The sequence below is a fragment of the Mustela nigripes genome, chromosome 1, assembly GCF_022355385.1.
Source record: "Mustela nigripes isolate SB6536 chromosome 1, MUSNIG.SB6536, whole genome shotgun sequence".
Taxonomy (NCBI): Eukaryota; Metazoa; Chordata; class Mammalia; order Carnivora; family Mustelidae; genus Mustela; species Mustela nigripes.
The window spans coordinates 152,414,270-152,434,448 of record NC_081557.1 but is presented as its reverse complement, the minus strand read 5'-3'; the positions used below and the strand labels follow the sequence as shown (position 1 = coordinate 152,434,448).

Sequence of the window (20,179 nt, the reverse complement as noted above, 5' to 3'; positions counted from 1 at the left end):
TCAACTTTGAAGTAGGGGATAATGCTGGCTGTTTCAAACCTTTCTCACTCTCCAATTCCAAGGATTTCAATACATGCTTCAACAAGATTGGGGATTAAATTCCATCTACACTCTTAGGGATATATATTTTTGGAAAGAAATAATGGAGGTCTTCAAGAATGAATATCCATTACTTTTGCTACAACTTCTCACCTTTGGCACAGTGCTGTATTAGAAATAAGGGACCTTAACTGGCCTTTTCCCTCTATAAAGAAATAGCTGGGGATTTCACAGAGGTTCTAGGAATGGTTGGTTTGCTCCTTGTTTGCAAAATATTATGCATTGTTAGATAGTGTGCTAAGTCAATAGAAGGATTTCCGTTCAATAAGCTTTTGTCCCATGCGTTCTACCTTAGTTTTCAGCCTGAAAATTTCAAATCTTGTTGCATAAAAGTCAGGAGGTCCTCAGGCATTTTATTCCAATTTTTTAGAAACATTTTTGTTTGTTTGAGATTGGTGATTATCTTTGATTATTCAATATATACAAAAATACATGATTATATTCTTGGGAAAAATTTATGACTTTACTAGTACATTTTATTAAGCATCTAAAGGTATACTAGGCACAATTCCAGGGACTAAGGATTTATTCACGAACAAAGCAAGTAAAAAGCCATGCCCTCATAGAGTTTACATGGTAGTGGAAGGAGAAAAGCAAACACGAGAAATAGGGAAATTATACGTGTCAAAAGGTGGTAAGAGCTCTCAAAAAAATAAGCAGATCAAGAATGCTAGTAGAAGGAACTGCAATTTTAATTTGGGAAGTCTTCTCTCACTGAGAAGTTACTATCTGAAGAAAAACTGAAAGGCAGTGAAGGAATGAGCCATATATATAAATAGGGGAAGATCATTCTGGGTAAAGGGAAGAGCTAGTGCAAAGATCCTGAGGCAGGTCAGTATATGTACGTTTGAGGTGCAGCAAGGAGATCGGTCTGACCACATTACAGTTAGCGAAGGGGAAAGTGATAGCAGAGAAGTCGGTGTGGAAGAGATAAAGGGCTTTGGCTTTTACTCTAAGAGAAATAGGAAAATATATAAATATACATTGGGAAATCTTTAAACAACAGAGGTGTATGTTGTCAACAAGCCATCCCTACCTCCTGATCTCATACTAACCAGAGATTGCTGCCATTTTGAGTCATGTTTTTCAAAAGTTTTTTCTTTTTTTTTTCCAGAATTTTTTTCTATGTGATTATACATTGATGGGTACATATAAAAACATGCAGTTTTATTTTATAATGTGTTAGCAACTTGTTTTTTACAATTAATGTATCTTGGAGATCTTTCTTTGTCAAGACAGTACATATATTTCTACCTCATTCTTTTAAACTGTTGTATAATATTCCATTGTATGCCTATGCTACATTTTATTTAACCGTATCCTTACTGGTAAACATTTAGATTCTAATTTCTTTGCTACTTTGTTACTTTCCTTCCCTCAGTCCCTTGCTACCTTCCCTCTTTTCTTTTCTTTATTTTTTTACTGCATTACTTTTGTCTTAATATTATATTTAATAACATAAAATTATATTGCATGAAATACAGGAGAAAATATGAAAATTAGTTTGTGTTACTTTCTGTCAGAAAAGCAGTATTTGTTTCCTTAAATTGGAATCACTTAGTTTTGCCACAGTGGAAGAGAGGCTTTAGTTATTTCTTAAGCAAGCATTTATCTAATGTTTATCATTTTGGAATAAAGGGGAATCCTGAGAGCTTACCCCCATTACTCTGAACCTTGCTAGGAGCTCAGTGGGTCATCTTAGCCAAGTCAGCCAAAGGTATACATCAGTGGAACTGAGGATCTAGGATCCCTAATCTATTCTCGGTCTCCTTTCTCCCCCTACCTGCTTCCTGAACCAATCTGACTTTCAGCCAGCTCTCCTGTTAGGGCACGTGTGTTAGTCTTGTCTGCCTAACCCATGGAGGACAGATACTGTGTCATGTATCCCATTTTTCCCGCAACAATGTCTAGGTGATTCTTAGAATCCCGGTTTTTTTTTTTTTTTTTTAAGATTTTATTTATTTATTTGACAGAGAGAAATCACAAGTAGACGGAGAGGCAGGCAGAGAGAGAGGGAAGCAGGCTCCCTGCTAAGCAGAGAGCCCGATGCGGGACTTGATCCCAGGACCCTGAGATCATGACCTGAGCTGAAGGCAGCGGCCTAACCCACTGAGCCACCCAGGCGTCCACGGTTATTTATTTTAATATTTCTTAATTATCCTTAAAATTGTATATGCAAAGTTAGCTCTATTTGGTTTAAAATAAACCTTGGAAATGGCAAGATGGAACTAGAGGGTATTATGTTAAGCGAAATAAGTCAATCAGAGAAAGATAATTATAGGGGTGCCTGGGTGGCTCAGTGGGTTAAAGCCTCTGCCTTCAGCTTGGGTCATGATCCCAGGGTCCTGGGATTGAGCCCTGCATCGGGCTCTCTGCTCAGGCGGGAGCCTGCTTCCTCATTTCTCTCTGCCTGCTTCTCCGTCTACTTGTGATCTCTGTCTGTCAAATAAATAAATAAAATCTTAAAAAAAAAAAGAAAGATAATTATCATATGATCTCACTCATATGTCAAATTTAAGAAACAAGGCAGAGGATTATAGGGGAAGAGAGGAAAAAAATAAATAATATAAAACCAGAGAGGGAGACAAACCATAAGAGACTCTTAATCATAGGAAACAAACTGAGGGTTGCTGGGGGGGAGGGAGGAGGGGGAGTAAGGTAACTGGGTGATAGAATACACCTTGGAATAAAACTTCTGCCATCTGTACAGATTTATCAACATGTCTTTTAAATGTACCATTGAGGGATATCGGGGTGGCTCAGTTGGTTAAGCATCTGCCTTTGGCTCAGGTCATGATCCCAGAGTCCTGGGATCAAGCTCCACATCTGGCTCCCTGCTCATCTAGAAGCCTGCTTCTCCTTCTCCCTCTGCTGGCTGCTCCCCCTGCTTGTGCTCTCTCTTTCTGTCAAATAAATAAATAAAATATTTAAAAGTAAGGAAATAAATAAATATATCATTGATTAGGAGGTTTGTAACTTTGCCCTGGTTGCTTTTTACCTTTAGGCCTTGCTTAATACAAACATTTGTGCTACTAATAGAATGTATACGTGCCTTGCTTAATTACATTCCAGGCAAGATACAGCATCTCTGCTTTGCCTATGTGCTTACATCACATTAGAATGGTCAACTGTGCAATAACTAGGAAAATTATCACACAGGATTACAGTAATACCACATAAACGATTTCTCAGCCTTATTCATGTTTATGACAAAGAATGAAATGACGTTTGTATCCTCAGTGGTACTCAGTGGGTATCAATAAATGCTGGTTTCTCCTCTCTCTTCAAAAGGAAATAATCAGCTTTATAAATTTAAAAAGGAGGGGCGCCTGGGTGGCTTAGTTGGTTGAGTGTCCAACTCTTGATTTGAGCTCAGGTGATGATCTCAGGCTCATGGGATTGAGCCCCACATTGGGCTGCATGTTGAATGTGGAGGCTGCTTAAGAGTCTTTCTCTCTCCCTCTCCCTCTGTGCCTCCCCCTGTTTGGTCTCACTCTCTCTCTAAAAAAATAAAAATTAGGGGCGCCTGGGTGGCTCAGTGGGTTAAAGCCTCTGCCTTCGGCTCAGGTCATGATCTCAGGGTCCTGGGATCGAGCCCCGCATCGGGCTCTCTGCTCATTGGGGAGCCTGCTTCCTCCTTTCTCTCTGCCTGCCTCTCTGCCTATATGTGATCTCTGTCTGTCAAATAAATAAATAAAATCTTAAAAAAGAAAAAAAAGATTTAAAAAAATAAAAATTATAAAAAGAAAATGTAGAACACATTAATTAGCAGTCCAGATATATCCACAAAGATGGCAGAAATTTTACTGCAAGAAGAATAATCTCGGGACACCTGGGTGGCTCAGTGGGTGAAAGCCTCTGCCTTCCGCTCAGGTCATGATCTCAGGGTCCTGGGATAAACCCCACGTTGGGCTCTCTGCTCAGCAGGGAGCCTGCTTCTTCCTCTCTCTCTGCCTGCCTCTCTGCCTACTTGTGATCTCTGTCAAGTAAATAAATAAAATCTTAAAAAAAAAAAAGAAGAAGAATCTCATATATTTCAAATACTCAAAGATGTGTTATGTGATTAAAATGTAAATTTATTTAAAAGAGTTATCTATGTTATTCTTGGCCTTATATATTTTCTCTTCAGGGGTTCCTAAAGTGCAACTACAACCATGAGGGAGGAGGGATCCTCCCCAGATTAAAAACTGATCCCCACATTAAAAAACAACAGCAACAACAAAAAGAGCCAACCGTGAAGGAGCTATTTCTTTATGATTACAGAGTTTCTGTTTGGGGAGATGAGAAAGTTTTAGAAATAGATAGTAGTGGCGGTTACATAAACTTCTGAATGCAATTCATGCCACTGAACCAAACATGTAAAAATGGCTAAAATGCATATTTTATTTTACCACCATTTAAAAAATAATAAAAATAAATAGGTAGAATTTCTTAACACATCAAGATTTTTTTTTTTAACTTTCATTTCAATCATTATTTATTGAATGCCGGAAGAAGGTGGAGGAAAAAAAATATATTTATTGAGTGCCTGATTTGTGCTTAGGTATGAGCAAAAGCAGACTCAGAATGGTGACTTAAATATAAAGAGAACTTAAATCATGGCGAGCTCAGTCGCTGACATTTTGCACATCTCATATCATTGTGCCAGTCTCTGTAGGGACGGCATCATTGTGCTCAGCCTTTTGTAACTGGGGAAGCATGGGTGAAAAGACTTGTCAAGACTAGTGAAGAGAGAGGGACCAGAAGTTCTTAGTTAATGTCCTATTATTTCACTTAATACCATCACGTTTTCAGAAGATGAACTACTTATTTAATACCGTCTTACCTTCCTATTCTATTTCTGGGTTAGAAAAGGAGAACATTAGAAGACTAGCATGTTTGAAATATAGCTGCTCTCTCTTCCAATTGCTGGTGGGTCTTTGCCTTGGAACCTAACTCTTGTCTTTGCTTTGGTTTCTTTCACTTCCTTTTAAACGTGTTATCTTCTTGTTTGCACTTTTTTTGCTAGAAGGCAGGGCCTATGAGAGGAGACACCCCCCACCTCCATTTCGTCAGAGCTAGCGAAAGACAGGAAGTTTACACAGAGCACAACTATTTGCTAGGATTGGTTTTGATTCTTCCTCAAGTTGTCGCTAGTGTCGGAGATGCTGTTACCAGGTTCTGCTGCACAAAGAGAAAGATAAAAGTATCTCTCTGACACGTGCCTTTTCTCTCTTCCCCATCCTCTTGCCAGGAACGCCGAAAAAGGATCCCAGACAGATTGGAGGCATCAGGTCGTCGGTTTGAATCTGAGTAGTCAAGAAAAAAATGTGGGTAATGCTGGGCTCCTGGGGGAGAAGGAAGGAAATCGGGGAGAGATGGAGAGATGAGAACTGTTCACCCCCCCCCCCCCCCGGCTATTTCCTCAAGGCTAGTTTCTTTGGAAAGTCTTGGTCTTTTTGGTCCTTGCAGGACCTTGCTGAGGGGCTGCTACATTTTCTCCCTTGTTCTTTCCCTTGTGTCCCAGGGCTGGCAAGAGTAAGCTCCTGGAACGTTAAGGGACATGGATCTGGGGCTGAAGTCTCTATAGGAAAACCTACCAGGGTAGAAGTCTCCGTATCACCGCTGCCTTCCTACGAAGGTTGGGCTGCTTTCCATCCAGCATCGCACGTCCTAATTGAAGTGAGTTGTCTGTTTTTATTTTTTCAAGTGTTCGGAGTAGAGAATCTTGGTTCTTTTTGGAATGCTCTTTAACAAACGTGTCACCTAAATCAGTACTTCTCATCCTTTAATGTGAATATGAATCACTTGGACATTGAGTTAAAAGGCAGCAGAATTCCGTGGGTCTGGTTTGGGCCTGAGACTCTGCATTTCCGACAGACTTGCAGGCAGCCTCAGATCTGTGGGTCCTTGAACCACACCTTGAGTAATAAGGGCTTCAGCCCTCTAGGTTTTTTTGCTTTGGGGGGAAAAGGATTGGGAGGATGCTGGTGGAATGAAGGTATTTAACTAGGTATGTGATTTACGAAGAGCACCTGAAAAGAAAATCAGTCCCCATGCATTACCTTGGTTATATCTGCTCAATGGACTATCTCTAAAATTGGGGGTTTCTGTTCAACAGTTCCTAGATGTGGTAAGCCAAGTCACCCCAAGTGAGAGAGAAAGTTGGTCTGCTCCCTAGATTGCGTGGGTCACTTTAGGAGAGCCAGAAATCTTGTTTTAATTTTTACAATTTAGGGGATTAAGTGTCCTACCACACCTCAACAGGTACAGCTAGCAGTTACTTTGATCATTTCAGTTTCAGTTAAAAATTATGCATGCTCGAAAAATAACTGATGTCTTCCACCTACCATTTTGAGGTATAAAGATTGTAAGGCCTATGAATCTACTACAAGATTGAACATAATTCAAGTAAGGAACATAAGTAATATGTTTTGTTTTCTTATGAGAGACCTTTTATCTCTCCTGGTAGTAGCTCCCTCTCTTAAATGATTCACATTTATCTGATAGTCGAGTTTAGTCCAAAAGAGACAAACTAAGAGGGGAAAAAAATGAATAGATAGGAAGTCTACCTATTCTGTCCGTAGTTGAGGGGAGAAAATAGCAATGGGGAAAAAAGGGGAAAGTAAAGAGTGTGGTGGCCTGGGATGTCATAGCTTCGGGAAATGAATAGAAGAAGCCCCAGCTTAGAAATAGAATTCTGACCCACAGACACATGGGAGTTCTTCCGGAATAGGAGTTCATCGCTTCCTCAGCCGGAGAAATATGCTTGAAACAGAATAAATTATAAATTGTGTTGTGATGAATGAACATGCCGAAACTATGTCATGAAGTCGGGGAGTAGGCACTGGGGTCAAGGGTCCGAGGAATGCGCTGGCCTCGTGAAGCGCAGTGGGAATCCATGAAACCATCCCTGAGGGGGAATTGCTTCTCTTTGAAATAAGCTTTGAATAACATCCCTTTCGAACACTGTGGTATCACCAGAGGTGTTACTTAAAAATTTAACAACTGTGTGGCACAAACTTTGACCAGTCAGAACAGAGGTTTTTGTAAACAGCCCGCACAATAGCAACTGCTAGGCGGTGAGAATGTCTGGGACTGAACATTGGCCGAAGCTGTTACAGGCTTTAATTAAACCTTTCAGGGGGGGATAAATTGTAAAGCCACAGATGAGTTCAGATATATTAATGGTATTCCACCACCATCTGCCAAAGCTCTGGCGCCATTTTCTCTGCTGAGGCCACTTCCCTCTGTTCTCTCTAGTCAAGCTCAGAGCAACCTCTCATTCCAGCTGTGTATCTCTTCCAACCTACGCTGAAGAGAAATCTTGAGTCACTACAAGACTCAAAATCCTACCTGCTTCCTGAGTAGAAGGGAAGATATATGCTGCGGTAAGGAGTTCCAGCAGCAAAACAAACTTTATCACCATGTTATCCTTCCATACAAAGCATCGTCACATATCTTATCCCACATGATTTTCACAACCATCATAGGGAGCAGGTCAAAGGGCTTATTATTCTAACTTGTTAGTGAAGAAATTGAGACGCTGGTTAAGCCATTTCTTACAAGGCACACAGTTGGTTAGTGGGAGTGCTAGATTTGAGCGCCAGCCTGATGGCTCCAAGGTCAGGTTTATCTTGTACTTTCTTCAACCTCTCAGGACCTTTGACATCCTGTAGTGTTCTGTATAGGTCTGCTTTCTTTTTACGTCGGACTTAGAAAATTTTGTACGCTAAAAAGAGTTCTGTTTCTACTTCTTTGTCATTGGTGCTCATGCTTGTCTTAAGCTTTGCCTCCATTAAGGTCTTCACTCTGCAGGAATAAATATTTTAGAGCAAACTGTCTCAAACTCAAACTTTATCATGCTGAAAAATCACCTGGGGAGGGTGCATGGGTGGCTCAGTCAATGAAGCGTCTGCCTTCGGTTCAGGTGTTGCTTCTCCCTCTGTTCTTCACCCCCATCTCATGCTCTATCTCTTTCTCACTCTATCTCTCTCCCTCAAATAAATAAATAAAATCTTAAAAAAAAAAAATCACCTGGATTGCTTGCTAAAACTCAGCTTCCTGGGCCCTACCTCCAGAGATTCTGAGTCAGTGGGTCAGGTCCCAGGTATAGAATTTGCATTTCTTTAAAGATTTTATTTATTTATTTGTTTGTTTGTTTGTTTATTTGACAGAGAGAGAGAGATCCCAGAGAATTTGCATTTTTTAAAATTTTTTATTTTTTATAAACATATATTTTGATCCCCAGGGGTACAGGTCCGTGAATCGCCAGGTCCACACACCCCACAGCACTCACCAAAGCACACACCCCCCCAATGTCCATAACCCCACCCCTTTCTTTCAACCCCCCTCTCAGAATTTGCATTTCTAATAAAATTCTAGATGAATCTGATGCTGCCAGCCAGTGGTCACCCTCTTAGACTATAGGAGCAGCTTGTCAGTATTTTAAAAGAATATATTTATGATTTAGTGAGGGAGCACAATGTGCTTGATAACACAGATTATAGAGCCAGAATTTCTGGGTCTGAATATTGAAGACCTCACTTAGGCAAACTGTGCAGTCCTGGGGAAGTTAACCTTTTGTGTCTGTTTCCTAATCTACAAAATGGAGACAATGGTATGACTTACCTTGGAAGTGAATTCTGAGGCTTAACTGACTCAGCAGCGCAGGGCTTTTGCTCTATGTGTTTGTTGTTTTATTACAGGTCTTGCTCAATTCATAATTGTACTTTATAACAGAGACACAAACAATAAGAATTCACATAGATATCAAATACCCTTCTTTAATGTAGGTGGTATGCAGGGCTTAATCATGAGTCAAACATGCTCTTGTGAGGGTTTTTGTGAGTTAATAGCCCACGTCATCAGCTAGTACTTCCCACCAAGGGGAGAGAGAGCGTATGATGCTGAGAAGTTGACAAGGGTCTGCTCACTCAGGGCCTTATGTATCATCCCAAGGGTTTGGACTTAACAGTGATAGAGTGGTAGTTTGAAGCTGGGAGTGCAATCATAGTTACATTTTAGGAGTTGTCTTGCTGCAATGTGAGGGGTAGTTTTGAAGGAGGTGAGGCTATAGACAGAGGTGTTTGAACAGACTGTGGCAATCATCCTGGAGACAGTGAATAAAGGCTTGAACTAAAGCAGTAGGGTAGGGCGCCTGGGTGGCTCAGTGGGTTAAGCCGCTGCCTTCGGCTCAGGTCATGATCTCAGAGTTCTGGGATCGAGCCCTGCATTGGGCTCTCTGCTCAGCAGGGAGCCTGCTTCCCCCCCCCCGCTGCCTGCCTCTCTGCCTACTTGTGATCTCTGTCTGTCAAATAAATAAAATAAAAAAAAATTAAGCAGTAGGGTAAAGCTCTGAGCATCTCTCATGATTCATTCAAGTGAGGGAGTGGAACATAGGTCATGACTCAGGAAAATATGATCTGTATTAAAACTTCTTAGCTCTCACTTCCTTATATCAGAAGTCCACGGAGGCTGAGGATGGAGTCTATGTAGTCCCAGCCCCTAGCTCCCAGAAGGTCCCTGATGGATGTTTGGTGAGTGAATGCAAGAGAGTAAGTCAAATTCTCCTTGTGTTCTACAGGTTTCTGTGATCTGGCTCTGACTTACCTCTCCAGCCTCAGCTTCTTCCTCCTCTCTAACCTTTATTCTGGTCACACAGGCCTTCCTTTAAGCCTTTGAAAATGCCCAAATGTGACTTCTAGTCCAAAGAGTGTCGAAATGCTGCCTTTGGAGCAAATCTGTCCTGCCACCAATTAAGATAAAGTGTTTTTGGAACACAGCCGCAACCATCTGATTCTCCCCATTACTCCATAATGGCAGGTGGAGTAATTGTGACAGAGACCACATGGCCTTTGAAGCCCCAGGTATTTTCTATTTGGCCCTTTATAGAAAAAGGTCACCGATTCCCTACTCTAGTTCTTTCTAATTGCTGTGACCTCTGATCTAAAACTCTAACCTCAACAAAATTGTAGTAATCAAAAAACAGTGGTGGGGCGCCTGGGTGGCTCAGTGGGTTAAGCTGCTACCTTCGGCTCAGGTCATGATCTCAGGGTCCTGGGATCGAGTCCCGCAGCAGGCTCTCTGCTCAGCAGGGAGCCTGCTTCCCTCTCACTCTCTCTGCTTGCCTCTCTGCCTACTTGTGATCTCTCTCTGTCAAATAAATAAATAAAATCTTAAAAGAAAAACCCAGTGGTAATGGCATAAACAAAAAATACAGACCAGTGAAATGGAATAGAGAGAATGTCCAATGGGGAAAAGACAGTCTTTTTGACCAATGGTGCTGGGAAAACTGGATATCCACTACAAAAGAACTGTCAGACCCTTACCTTATACCGTATACAGAAATTAAGTCAAAATGAACCAAAGATCTAACCATAACAGCTAAAAGTATAAAACTCTTAGATGAAAACAAGGGGGAAAAGCCTCGTGACAGTGATTTCTCGGATATGACACCAAAAGCACAGGCAACAAAAGAAAAACCGATCTTTGAGCTTCTTCAAAATTAAAAACTCGCAAGTCTCAAAGGACATTATTAAGAAAGTGGAAAGCCAACCCACAGAATGGCAGAAAATATTTATAAATCATGTATCTAATAAGGGGCTAATATCTAGAATATATAAAGGATTCCTACAGCTCAACAACAAAAGCCAAACACCCGAATTATAAAAGGCAGAAGGACTTGAGTAGACCTTTCTCCAAAGATGATCGAAAAATGGGCAGTAAGCATATGAAAAGATGGTTAACATCACTAATCATGAGGGAAATGTAAATCAAAACCATAATGAGATACCACGTCATACCCAATAGGAAATAATAATAAGAAAAAAAGAGGAAAATAACAAGAGTTGGCATGGATATAAACTGGACCCTTCGTGCTTTGCTGATGGGAGTGTGAAGTGGCGTAGCCACTATGGAAAAGCTTGGCAATTCCTCAAAAGATTAAACATGGTGTTACCATACGATCCAGCAATTCTACTTCTGGGTATATACTGAAAGAATAGAAAGCAGGCACTCAAATAGAGATTTGTACACTTGTGAGTAATACAAGTGTCTCATCAGTAGAAGAACACCACAAAATGTGGTCTATGTTTATAATGGAATATTTGTTTTAAAAATTCTAACACATGGATGAACCTTGGTAACATTATGCTGAGTGGAATATGCTAGTCATCAAAGGACAAATACCGTATGACAAACAAACCTTTGTATGAGGGACCTACAGGAGTCAAATTCATAGAAACAGAAAGTAAGATAGTGGTTACTACCAGGGTAAGGGGAGAATGAGGAGTGATTGTTTGCGGCTACAGAGTTTCAGTTTGGGGAAATGAAAAAGTTCTGGAGACGGGTGGTGGTGTTCGGTGTCACAAAACTCTACTCAAAAGTGGGAAATTTTATGTTATAGATATTGTACCACAGTGAAAGAACAAACGAACAAACAGGTCTTTGCATGGCTGGTTCTTACTCTTCAGTTTTCAGCTCAAGTGATATTTCCTCAAGGAAGGCTCCCATGACTCTGTCACTTCCTTGTTTGACATACCACTTTCTGAAATGATCATATCTATCTATATCTATCTATCTATCATCTGTCTTCATTAGAATGTAAGCTTTCTGAGGAGAGAGTCTTTGTCTAATTCAAAGCTATATCCTAACACTTATATCTTGGCACATAGTAGATGCTCAGTAAATATTTGTGGACTAAACTACAGTTGACCCTTGAACAACATGGGTTTGAACTGTGTGGGTCCACTAATACATGCGTTTTTCCAATAAATATATTGGAAAATTTTTTTGATATTTGCAACAATTTGAAAAAACTCACAGATGAACTGCATAGCCTAGATCTATCAAGAAAACTGAGAAGTTAGGTATGTCATGAGTGCATAAAATATATGTAGATATTATTTTGTCACTTACTACCATAAAATATATAAAAATCTATTATAAAAATTTAAAATTTATCAAAAGGTATGTGCACGGGGATGCCTGAGTGACTTAGCTGGTAAAGCATCTGACTCTTGGTTTTGATCCAGGTGGTAGTCTCAGGGTCATGAGATTGAGCCCTGCATCCAGCCCCATACTCAGCATGGAATCTGTTTCAGGCTCCCTCTCCTCCTCTTATACCCCGTCCCCACCCCAACTCTCGCTCTCAAATAAATAGATCTTTTTTTAAAAAGTACCTACACAAATACAGACCATACGTGGTGCCATTTGTGGTCAAGACAGATGTAAACAAATGCAAAGATGCAGTATTAAATCAGACCTACATAAAATTAATTGTAATACATACTATATACTGCAAGAATTTTGTAGCCACCTCTCCTAGCTATGGCAGTGAGCTCAAGTGTTGTCAGTATCCACTTAAAATGCCGTGTTACAGTAATAATCTCCGTATGACCCATTTGTCTCTCCAGTATATCGTGTGTCACAGTAAAATGTGTTCTCTCACAGTTCTCACACATTTTTCATGATGCTTAGTGCAACACTGTAAACTTTGAATAACACCATGGGACCCGTAGTAAGTGCCATTAGTGATGCTCAAAGCGCTTGCAAGAAACAGAGGAAAGTCATGACATTATAAGACAAAGTTGAATTGCTTGATATGTACTGTAGATTGAGGTCTGCAGTGTGGTTGCCTGCCATTTCAAGATAAATGAATCCAGCATAAGGAGCATAAAAAAAAAAGAAAGAAAAAGAAAAAGGAAATTTGTGAAACTGTCACTGTAGCTACACCAATGGAGATGAAAACTTTGCACTTCTTTGCAAAATACATTTTTATCTCATATTGAAAATGCAGCTCTTTTTTTTAAAAAAAGATTTTATTTATTTATTTGAGGTAGAGAGAGAGTGAGCATCAGCTGGGAGGGGGTAGGGTTCCGAGAGAGAAGGAGAAGCAGACTCCCCGCTGAGCACATAGTCTGAGGGACTCCATCCCAAGACCCTGGGATCATGACCTGAGCCAAAGGCAGACGCTCAACTGACTGAGCTACCCAGGTGCCCCTAAAATGCAGCTCTTATTTGGGTACAGGATTAGTGTAAGAAAGGCATATCAGTAGACTCTAATATGATTCTAGAAAAAGTGGGGTATCATTTTATGACAGTTTAAAGCAAAAGGAAAATGAAAGATCTAAAGCTGGAGAACTTAATAATAGCAAAGGATGGTTAGATAATTTTAGCAAGAACTTTAGATTAAAAAATATCAACAGGAGAAGCAGCTTCCACCAACCAAGAGGCAGCTAGAGAAGTTCTCAGACCCATTAAGAAAATCATTGAGGAGAAAGGGTATCAGCCTTAACAGGTTTTTAATGCAGACCAAAGTGACCTGTTCTGAAAAAAAAGTGTCACAAAGGACATTTATTAGTAAGGAAGAGAAGCAAGCCGCAGGATTTAAGTCCGGAAGGGAGAGGCTGACTCTGTGATTTGGGTCAATGCAGTTGGTTTATGATCACGACTGCCTTATGTATAAAGCTGCTAACCCCTGAGCTATGAAGGGGAAAGATAAACACCAGTTGCCACTGTTTTGTTTGTCTAGCAAGAGAGCCTGGACAGGGAGAACCCATTTTCTGGATTGGTTCCATCAAAGCTTTGTTCCTGAAGTCAGAGGAGTACTATGCCAGGAAGGGACTGCCTTTTAACATTCTTTTGATTTTGGACAATGCCCCTGTTCACCCCGGACCCCAAGAATTCAACACCAAAGGTGCTGAAGTGGTCTGCTTGCCCTCAAATGTGTCTAATTCAACCTCTAGCTCATGGGGTCATAAGGACCTTTAAAGCTCCATACACACAGTGCTCTGAGGAAATGATTGTCAACATTATGAAAGAGAACTGGAATAGAGAGAACATCATGAAAATCTGGAAGGATCACACCATTGGAGGTGCTACTGCTATTATAGAAAAAGCCGCACAAGGGGTGCCTGGGTGGCTCAGTGGGTTAAAGCCTCTGCCTTCAGCTCAGGTTATGATCTCAGGGTCCTGGGATTGAGCCCCACATCAGGCTCTCTGCTCTGCAGGGAGCCTGTTTCCCTTCCTCTCTTTCTGCCTGCCTCTCTGCCTACTTGTGATCTCTGTCTGTCACATAAATTAATAAAATCTTTAAAAAAATCTTTAAAAATATTTAAAAGAAAATAAAAATCCGTAAAAGCCATTGAACAATGGCTTTGTAAAGGCTTTTGGTTTTTTTTTTTTTTGAGGCTTTGTAAAAGCCTCAAACAATGAATTTGTGCTGGAAAAACTGTTCCCAGATGTTGTGCATGACTTCAAAAGATTTACAACAGAGCTAATCAAGGAAATTATGAACAAGATTGTGAATATGGAAAAAAAAAAAAAAGTAGAGGGTGGTTGTGATGAAGGGTTTCAAGATATGGACCTTGGAGAAATTTAAGAGCTGATGCCAGAGGAATTAACAGACGATGACCTGATGGAGATGAGGGTTTCCAAATCAGTGCCAGCCAGTGAAAAGATGATGAAGCCTTTCCAGAAAACATACTGACATTAGACAATTTGGCAGAAGGGTTCTGATTATTCAAGACATCTTTTGTTGTGTTTTCTTTTTTAAAGATTTTAATTATTTGTCAGAGAGAGGGGGGGGGAGGGAGGGAGAGCACAAGCAGGGGGGAGAGCAGGCAGAAGGAGAAACCGGCCCCCCCCCGAGCCCCCCCCCCCCCCCCCCCCCCCCCCCCCACCCCCGTCCCCAGCATTTGAGATGAAGGCAGACACTTAACTGACTGAGCCACCGAGGCATCCCTCAAGACTGCTTTTCAGTTCTTTTACAACATAGACACTGAAAGAAAAGCAAATGGTGGAAGGATTGGTACTGGTTAGAAACATATTTAGAGAAAGGAAAAAGTAAAAAAGTCAGACAGAATTACCTGTATTTCTGTAAAGTTACACCAAGTGTGCCTGCCTCTCCTGCCTTCCCTTCCACCTCCTCCACCTCTACTGCCTCTGTCACCTCTGAAACAGGAAGACCAAACCCTCCCCTTCTTCCTCCTCTGTCTACTCAACATGAAGATGACAAGGAAGATCTTTGTGATGGTTCACTTCTACTTAAGGAATAGTAGGGCGCCTGGGTTCTCAGTTGGTTAAGGGACTCCCTTTGGCTCAGGGCGTGATCCTAGAGTCCCAGGATTGAGTCCCTCATCAGGCTCCCTGCTCAGTGGGAAGCCTGCTTCTCCCTCTCCCACTCCCCCTGCCTGCTTGTGTTCCCTCTCTCGCTGTCTCTCTCTCTCTGTCAAATAATTAAGTAAAATCTTAAAAAAAAAAAAAAAAGAATAGTAAATAGTCATCATGCTGTACAGTTAATAAGCAACTGTTGTCTATGGGTGTGTGTCTTTGTGTGAAAATCTAATAACTGTACAAGAGCTGTATTGAGACACTTTGTGTCATTATCACCATCATTGCCTGAGTGTTCATCACATAGAACACTGTGTGCAAGAACTGTATGGAAGTGGATAACCTTTCAAAGACATAAGGTGAATGATATTTAATGTAAATTTAATATTGTGGTAGTTTTCTTTTTTTTAAGATTTTATTTATTTATTTGAGAGAGAAAGTGAACAAGAGAGAGAGAGAATACAAGCAGGGGGAGTGGCAGGCAGAGGGAGAAGCAGGCTTCCTGCTGAGCAGAGAGCCCAATGTGGGGCTCTATCCCAGGACACTGGGGTCATGACCTGAGCCAAAGGCAGATGTTCAATTGACTGAGCCACCCAGGTGCCCCTATCTTTTCATTTTTCAAGTCTAATTTTAGTGATACATGTAATATCTATAGTGTTTTGTTTCAGATAAGACAATATTGAAGTGCAGCCACTCTGGAGAACAGTATGGAGGTTCCTCAAAAAGTTAAAAATAGAGCTACCCTATGGCGCAGCAATTGCATTACTAGGTATTTACCTAAAGGATACAAAAATACTGATTTGAAGGGATACATGCACCCTGATGTTTATAGCAGAATAGCCAAATTATAGAAGGAACCCAAATATCCATCAACTGACGAATGGATAAAGAAGATGTGAGATATCTATCATCTATCTATCTATCTATCTATCTATTACTCAGGCATAAAAAGAATTAAATCTTGCCATTTACACCAATGTGAATAGAGCTAGAGAGTATAATGCTCAGTGAAATGTCAGAGAAAGAGAAAATATGACTTCACTCGCATGTGGAATTTAAGAAACAAAACAACTGAGCAATCAGGAAAAAAGAGAGAGAGACAAACCACGAAACAGATTCTTAACTATAGAGAACAAAATGATGGTCACCAGAGGGGAGGAGGGCCTGGGTTAAATAAGTGATGGGGATTAAGGAGAGTGCTTGTTGTGATGAGCACTGGGTGCGGTATGGAAGTGATGAATCACTATACTGCTCACCTGAAACTAATATTACGCTGTATGCTACCTACCTGGAATTTAAATAAAAACTTGAAGTCAATATTGATGTAGGCAGTGAGAGAGGATCTTGTAATCAGACGATATAAACTTATAGTATCAATAACAGTAAGGTGCTATAAATGTATTATCTCTTCCTTCTGATTTTAAAAACATTTTCTTTAGTTCACTTTATTGTAAGAATACAGTATGTAATACATGTAAACATATAAAATATGTGTTACTCAGTTGTTTCTTGTAAGCTTCTGGTCAATAGTAGGGTATCAGCAGTTAAGTTTTTAGAGAGTCAAAAGTTGGATTTTCAACTGCACTGATAGTTGGTACCCCCAACTCTGGAGTTGTTCAAGGGTCAACTATAATAAAAACAGTTTAATGAGAAAAGAGAAAGGACTCCACCTGGAGGTTGTATTAGTAAGTGTATTCTGTGGGAGTTTTAAACGTACAATATTAAAGTCAAAGCCAAAGGGAAAATGTAACTTCAGTAGTATTAGTTGTGATGGTGGAGCAAGAAGACATGAAAAGAAGTGAATCAGACATATTTGTATAAAATATTTCCATATGAAGTCCCTCCTTTCCATGTAAACTCCTTTCTCAGCCTCCTAATTCCCAAGACTTGAGCAATTCCTCTGCTTCCTCTCCATGTATCACCCGTTCATTTACTTACTGTCTATGGCTGCTTTCATGCTATAGTGCCAGAATGGAGTGGTTGCTATAGCAACTGCATGGCCCACAATCCTAAAGTGTTTACTCCCAAGCCTTTTACAGGAAATGCTTGCCAACCAATACTTAATGTAAAGACAATAGGCTGGAGATACTTGCTAACTATTCTCCAAGAATTTTCATGACATTCATTCAGGTCAATTTAGAAATAATTGCTGAGCACCTACTATGTTTCAGGCACTGTCCTAGGCATCAAGGATAGAACAGTGAATGAAATAGAACCTGCTCTTGTAAAGCTCACCTTCCAGTGAGAGAAGACAGATAATAAACAATAACCAAATAATGTAGTATGTTAGGTGAGAAGGGCTAGAGAGAAAAGCATAGTAAGGGAAGGGGTAATTAGGAAGGCAAAGGGAGGTTTCACAATTTTGATTTTTTACTTATTGAATGATTGGCTGCACGTGTGTGCCCACCTAAGCACTGAGGGAGGGACAAAGGGAGAGATCATCTTTTTTTTTTTTTAATTTATTTATTTGAGAGGAGAGTGAGAGAGAGAGCATGAGGTGGGGGAGTGGTGGGCAGAGGGAGGAGGAGAAGCAGACTCTCCACTGAGCAAGGGGCCCAATACTGGGCTTGATCCCAAGATGCTCAGATCATGACCTAAGCTGAAGACAGACTCATAACTGACAAGCCACCGGGCACCTCTGAATTTTCATTTTTAATGAATTTCTAAGTGAAGTGAATGGTCACTGGTCCAGGGAAACACCTTAAATAGTATTGCCTCAAAGAGATTTGCTTGGTGACTATACACTAGCTGAAAGGAAATACCCAGTGATTCTGGGAATTATTAAACACTGCTTCTGAAATGCCATTGACTCCCAGGAACACAAAACACCACCAAGTTCAAAAATTCAGCATAGCGGAGCACCTGGGTGGCTCAGTGGGTTAAGCCTCTGCCTTCAGCTCAGGTCATGATCTTAGGGTCCTGGGATCGAGCCCCTCATCAGGCTCTCTGCTCAGATGGGAGCCTGCTTCCCCTCTCTCTCTGCCTGCCTCTCTGCCTACTTGTGATTCTCTCTCTGTCCGTGTCAAATAGATAAATCACACCTTTAAAAAAATTCAGAGTAGCAGCTTATGGAGATGAGCAGATAGAAGAAGTCTTGGCCTAACTTAGTCTAACTTTGGGGCCCTGCATGGAGTAACAGCTATGATGGCAGGAAGCATCACATGGAATCCCCTGAAACTGCCCTCCCACTCCTGCTTCCTATGTACCAAGACATGAACCAAAAAGTAACAACACATACTCTGAGAGGATTGTGGAGATTAATGACAGCAACAGAGATGTAGGATACTGGGGTGGGGATTCCTCTAGCCTTTCTGTGTAACTCACCTGTTCAGCTGGTACAAAAGTCAGATGGATCATACAGGATGCATTAGATTATTGTGATTTTTTTTTAAAGATTTTATTTATTTATTTGACAGAGACAGTGAGAGAGGAAACACAAGCACGGGGAGTGGGAGAGGGAGAAGCAGGCTTCCCACGGAGCAGGGAGCCAGATGAGGGCCTCCAACCCAGGACCCTGGGATCATGACCTGAGCTGAAGGCAGCCAACTGAGCCACTCAGATGCCCTAATATGATCTTTTTTCAAAAAGCTTTTATTTATTTATTTTAGAGAGAGATAGGAAGCATGAGCGGGGGAAGGGAAAAGGGAGAGGGGGAGAGAGAATCATAAACAGACTCCGTACCAAATGTGGAGCCCGACATGGGGCTCGATCCCAGCACCCTGAGATCATGACCTGAGCCTAAATCAAGAGTCAGTCACTTAACTGACTGAGCTACCCAGGTGCCCCAGATTATTATGATTCTAACTAGGTGGTGATTCCAATCTCAGCAGCCACTCAAGATGTTGTATCTTTAGTGGAGATGATCAGCACAACACCTGGTACCTAGTATGCAACTCTTGACTTATCAAATGTTTTCTTTTCCTTTCTAATCAATAAGGAAAATCAAACACAATTTGTATTTATTTAGATAGCAGTCACAACAGGATACATTTATGTTCATGTCCCAGGGCTTTGTCCTCTCTCTCTTTCCTCCCATCCTAATCTAGTTGAGAGGAACCTTGATTGTCTTGATATCCCAGAAGACATCGTGCCGATCCTATATATTAATGTCATTATGCCAGCTGGATCTGGTAAGCAGAAAGAAACAAGTATCAAAAATACCTCATTTACATACCTTATTTCAGCTCAGGTCATGATCCCAGGGCGGTGAAACTGAGCCCTGCTTTGGGCTCTGTGCTGAGCGTGGAGCCTGCTGAAGATTCTCTCCTTCCAAGGTGCTGGGTGGCTCAGTTGGTTAAGCATCTGCCTTTGGCTCAGGTCATGATCTTGGGCTCCTGGAATTGAGCCCCAAGCAGGGCTTAGCGGGGAGTCTACTTCTCCCTCTTCCTCTGTCCCTCCCCATGCTCATTCTCTCTCATGCGCTCTCTCTCAAACAAATAAACTCTTAAAAAGAAGAAAATTCAGAGACATTACCCCATGGGGTACCCAGTCCACTAAGTCAGAATCTCTGGGAGCGGACCTCAAGAATCCGTGTTGTAATAAGTTCTCAGCACATTTAAAAAGATACCAGCTTAGATCAGTAGTTCTCAACAAAGAGTGATTTTGATCCTCAGGTTAGGGTTGACAAATAAAATATAGGGGATCCCAGTTAAATTTGAATTTCAGTAAGGAACAAATAATTTTTTTAGTATAAATATACCCCAATCAATAGTTTGAAGTTCAAATTTCATCTGTGTTTTTATTTCCTAAATCTGGTAATCCTACTCTCCAGAGGATATTTGGTAATGTTTAAGCAAACATTTTGATTGTCCCAACTGGAGAAAAGGTGATGTGTGTGTGCTACTGGCATCTTATGGGTAGAAACTAGGTTATGCTCTCGAACATTCGACAGTATACAGGACAGTACCCTCCCTGCTACCACACCAAAGAAATACCCAGGCCAAAATGTCAGTAGTACGGAGGTTGAGAAATGCTGGCTTGGAGGAGG

General features: G+C 41.0%; 1 protein-coding gene across 2 annotated transcripts in view; it reads left to right on the top strand.

The window, feature by feature from the left end:
* Positions 1-5,193: 5,193 nt before the first annotated feature.
* ABCG2 (ATP binding cassette subfamily G member 2 (Junior blood group)) overlaps positions 5,194-20,179 on the top strand; it is a 158,782-nt gene continuing 143,796 nt past the window's right edge. The window contains exons 1-2 of one of the 2 annotated variants that reach the window (XM_059375698.1): positions 5,194-5,408; positions 5,606-5,760. The gene's annotated coding sequence lies outside the window, so the exon portion shown is untranslated. Of the gene's footprint in view, positions 5,413-5,605; positions 5,761-20,179 lie in introns of both variants that reach the window. The other variant, XM_059375707.1, reaches the window with a different exon arrangement.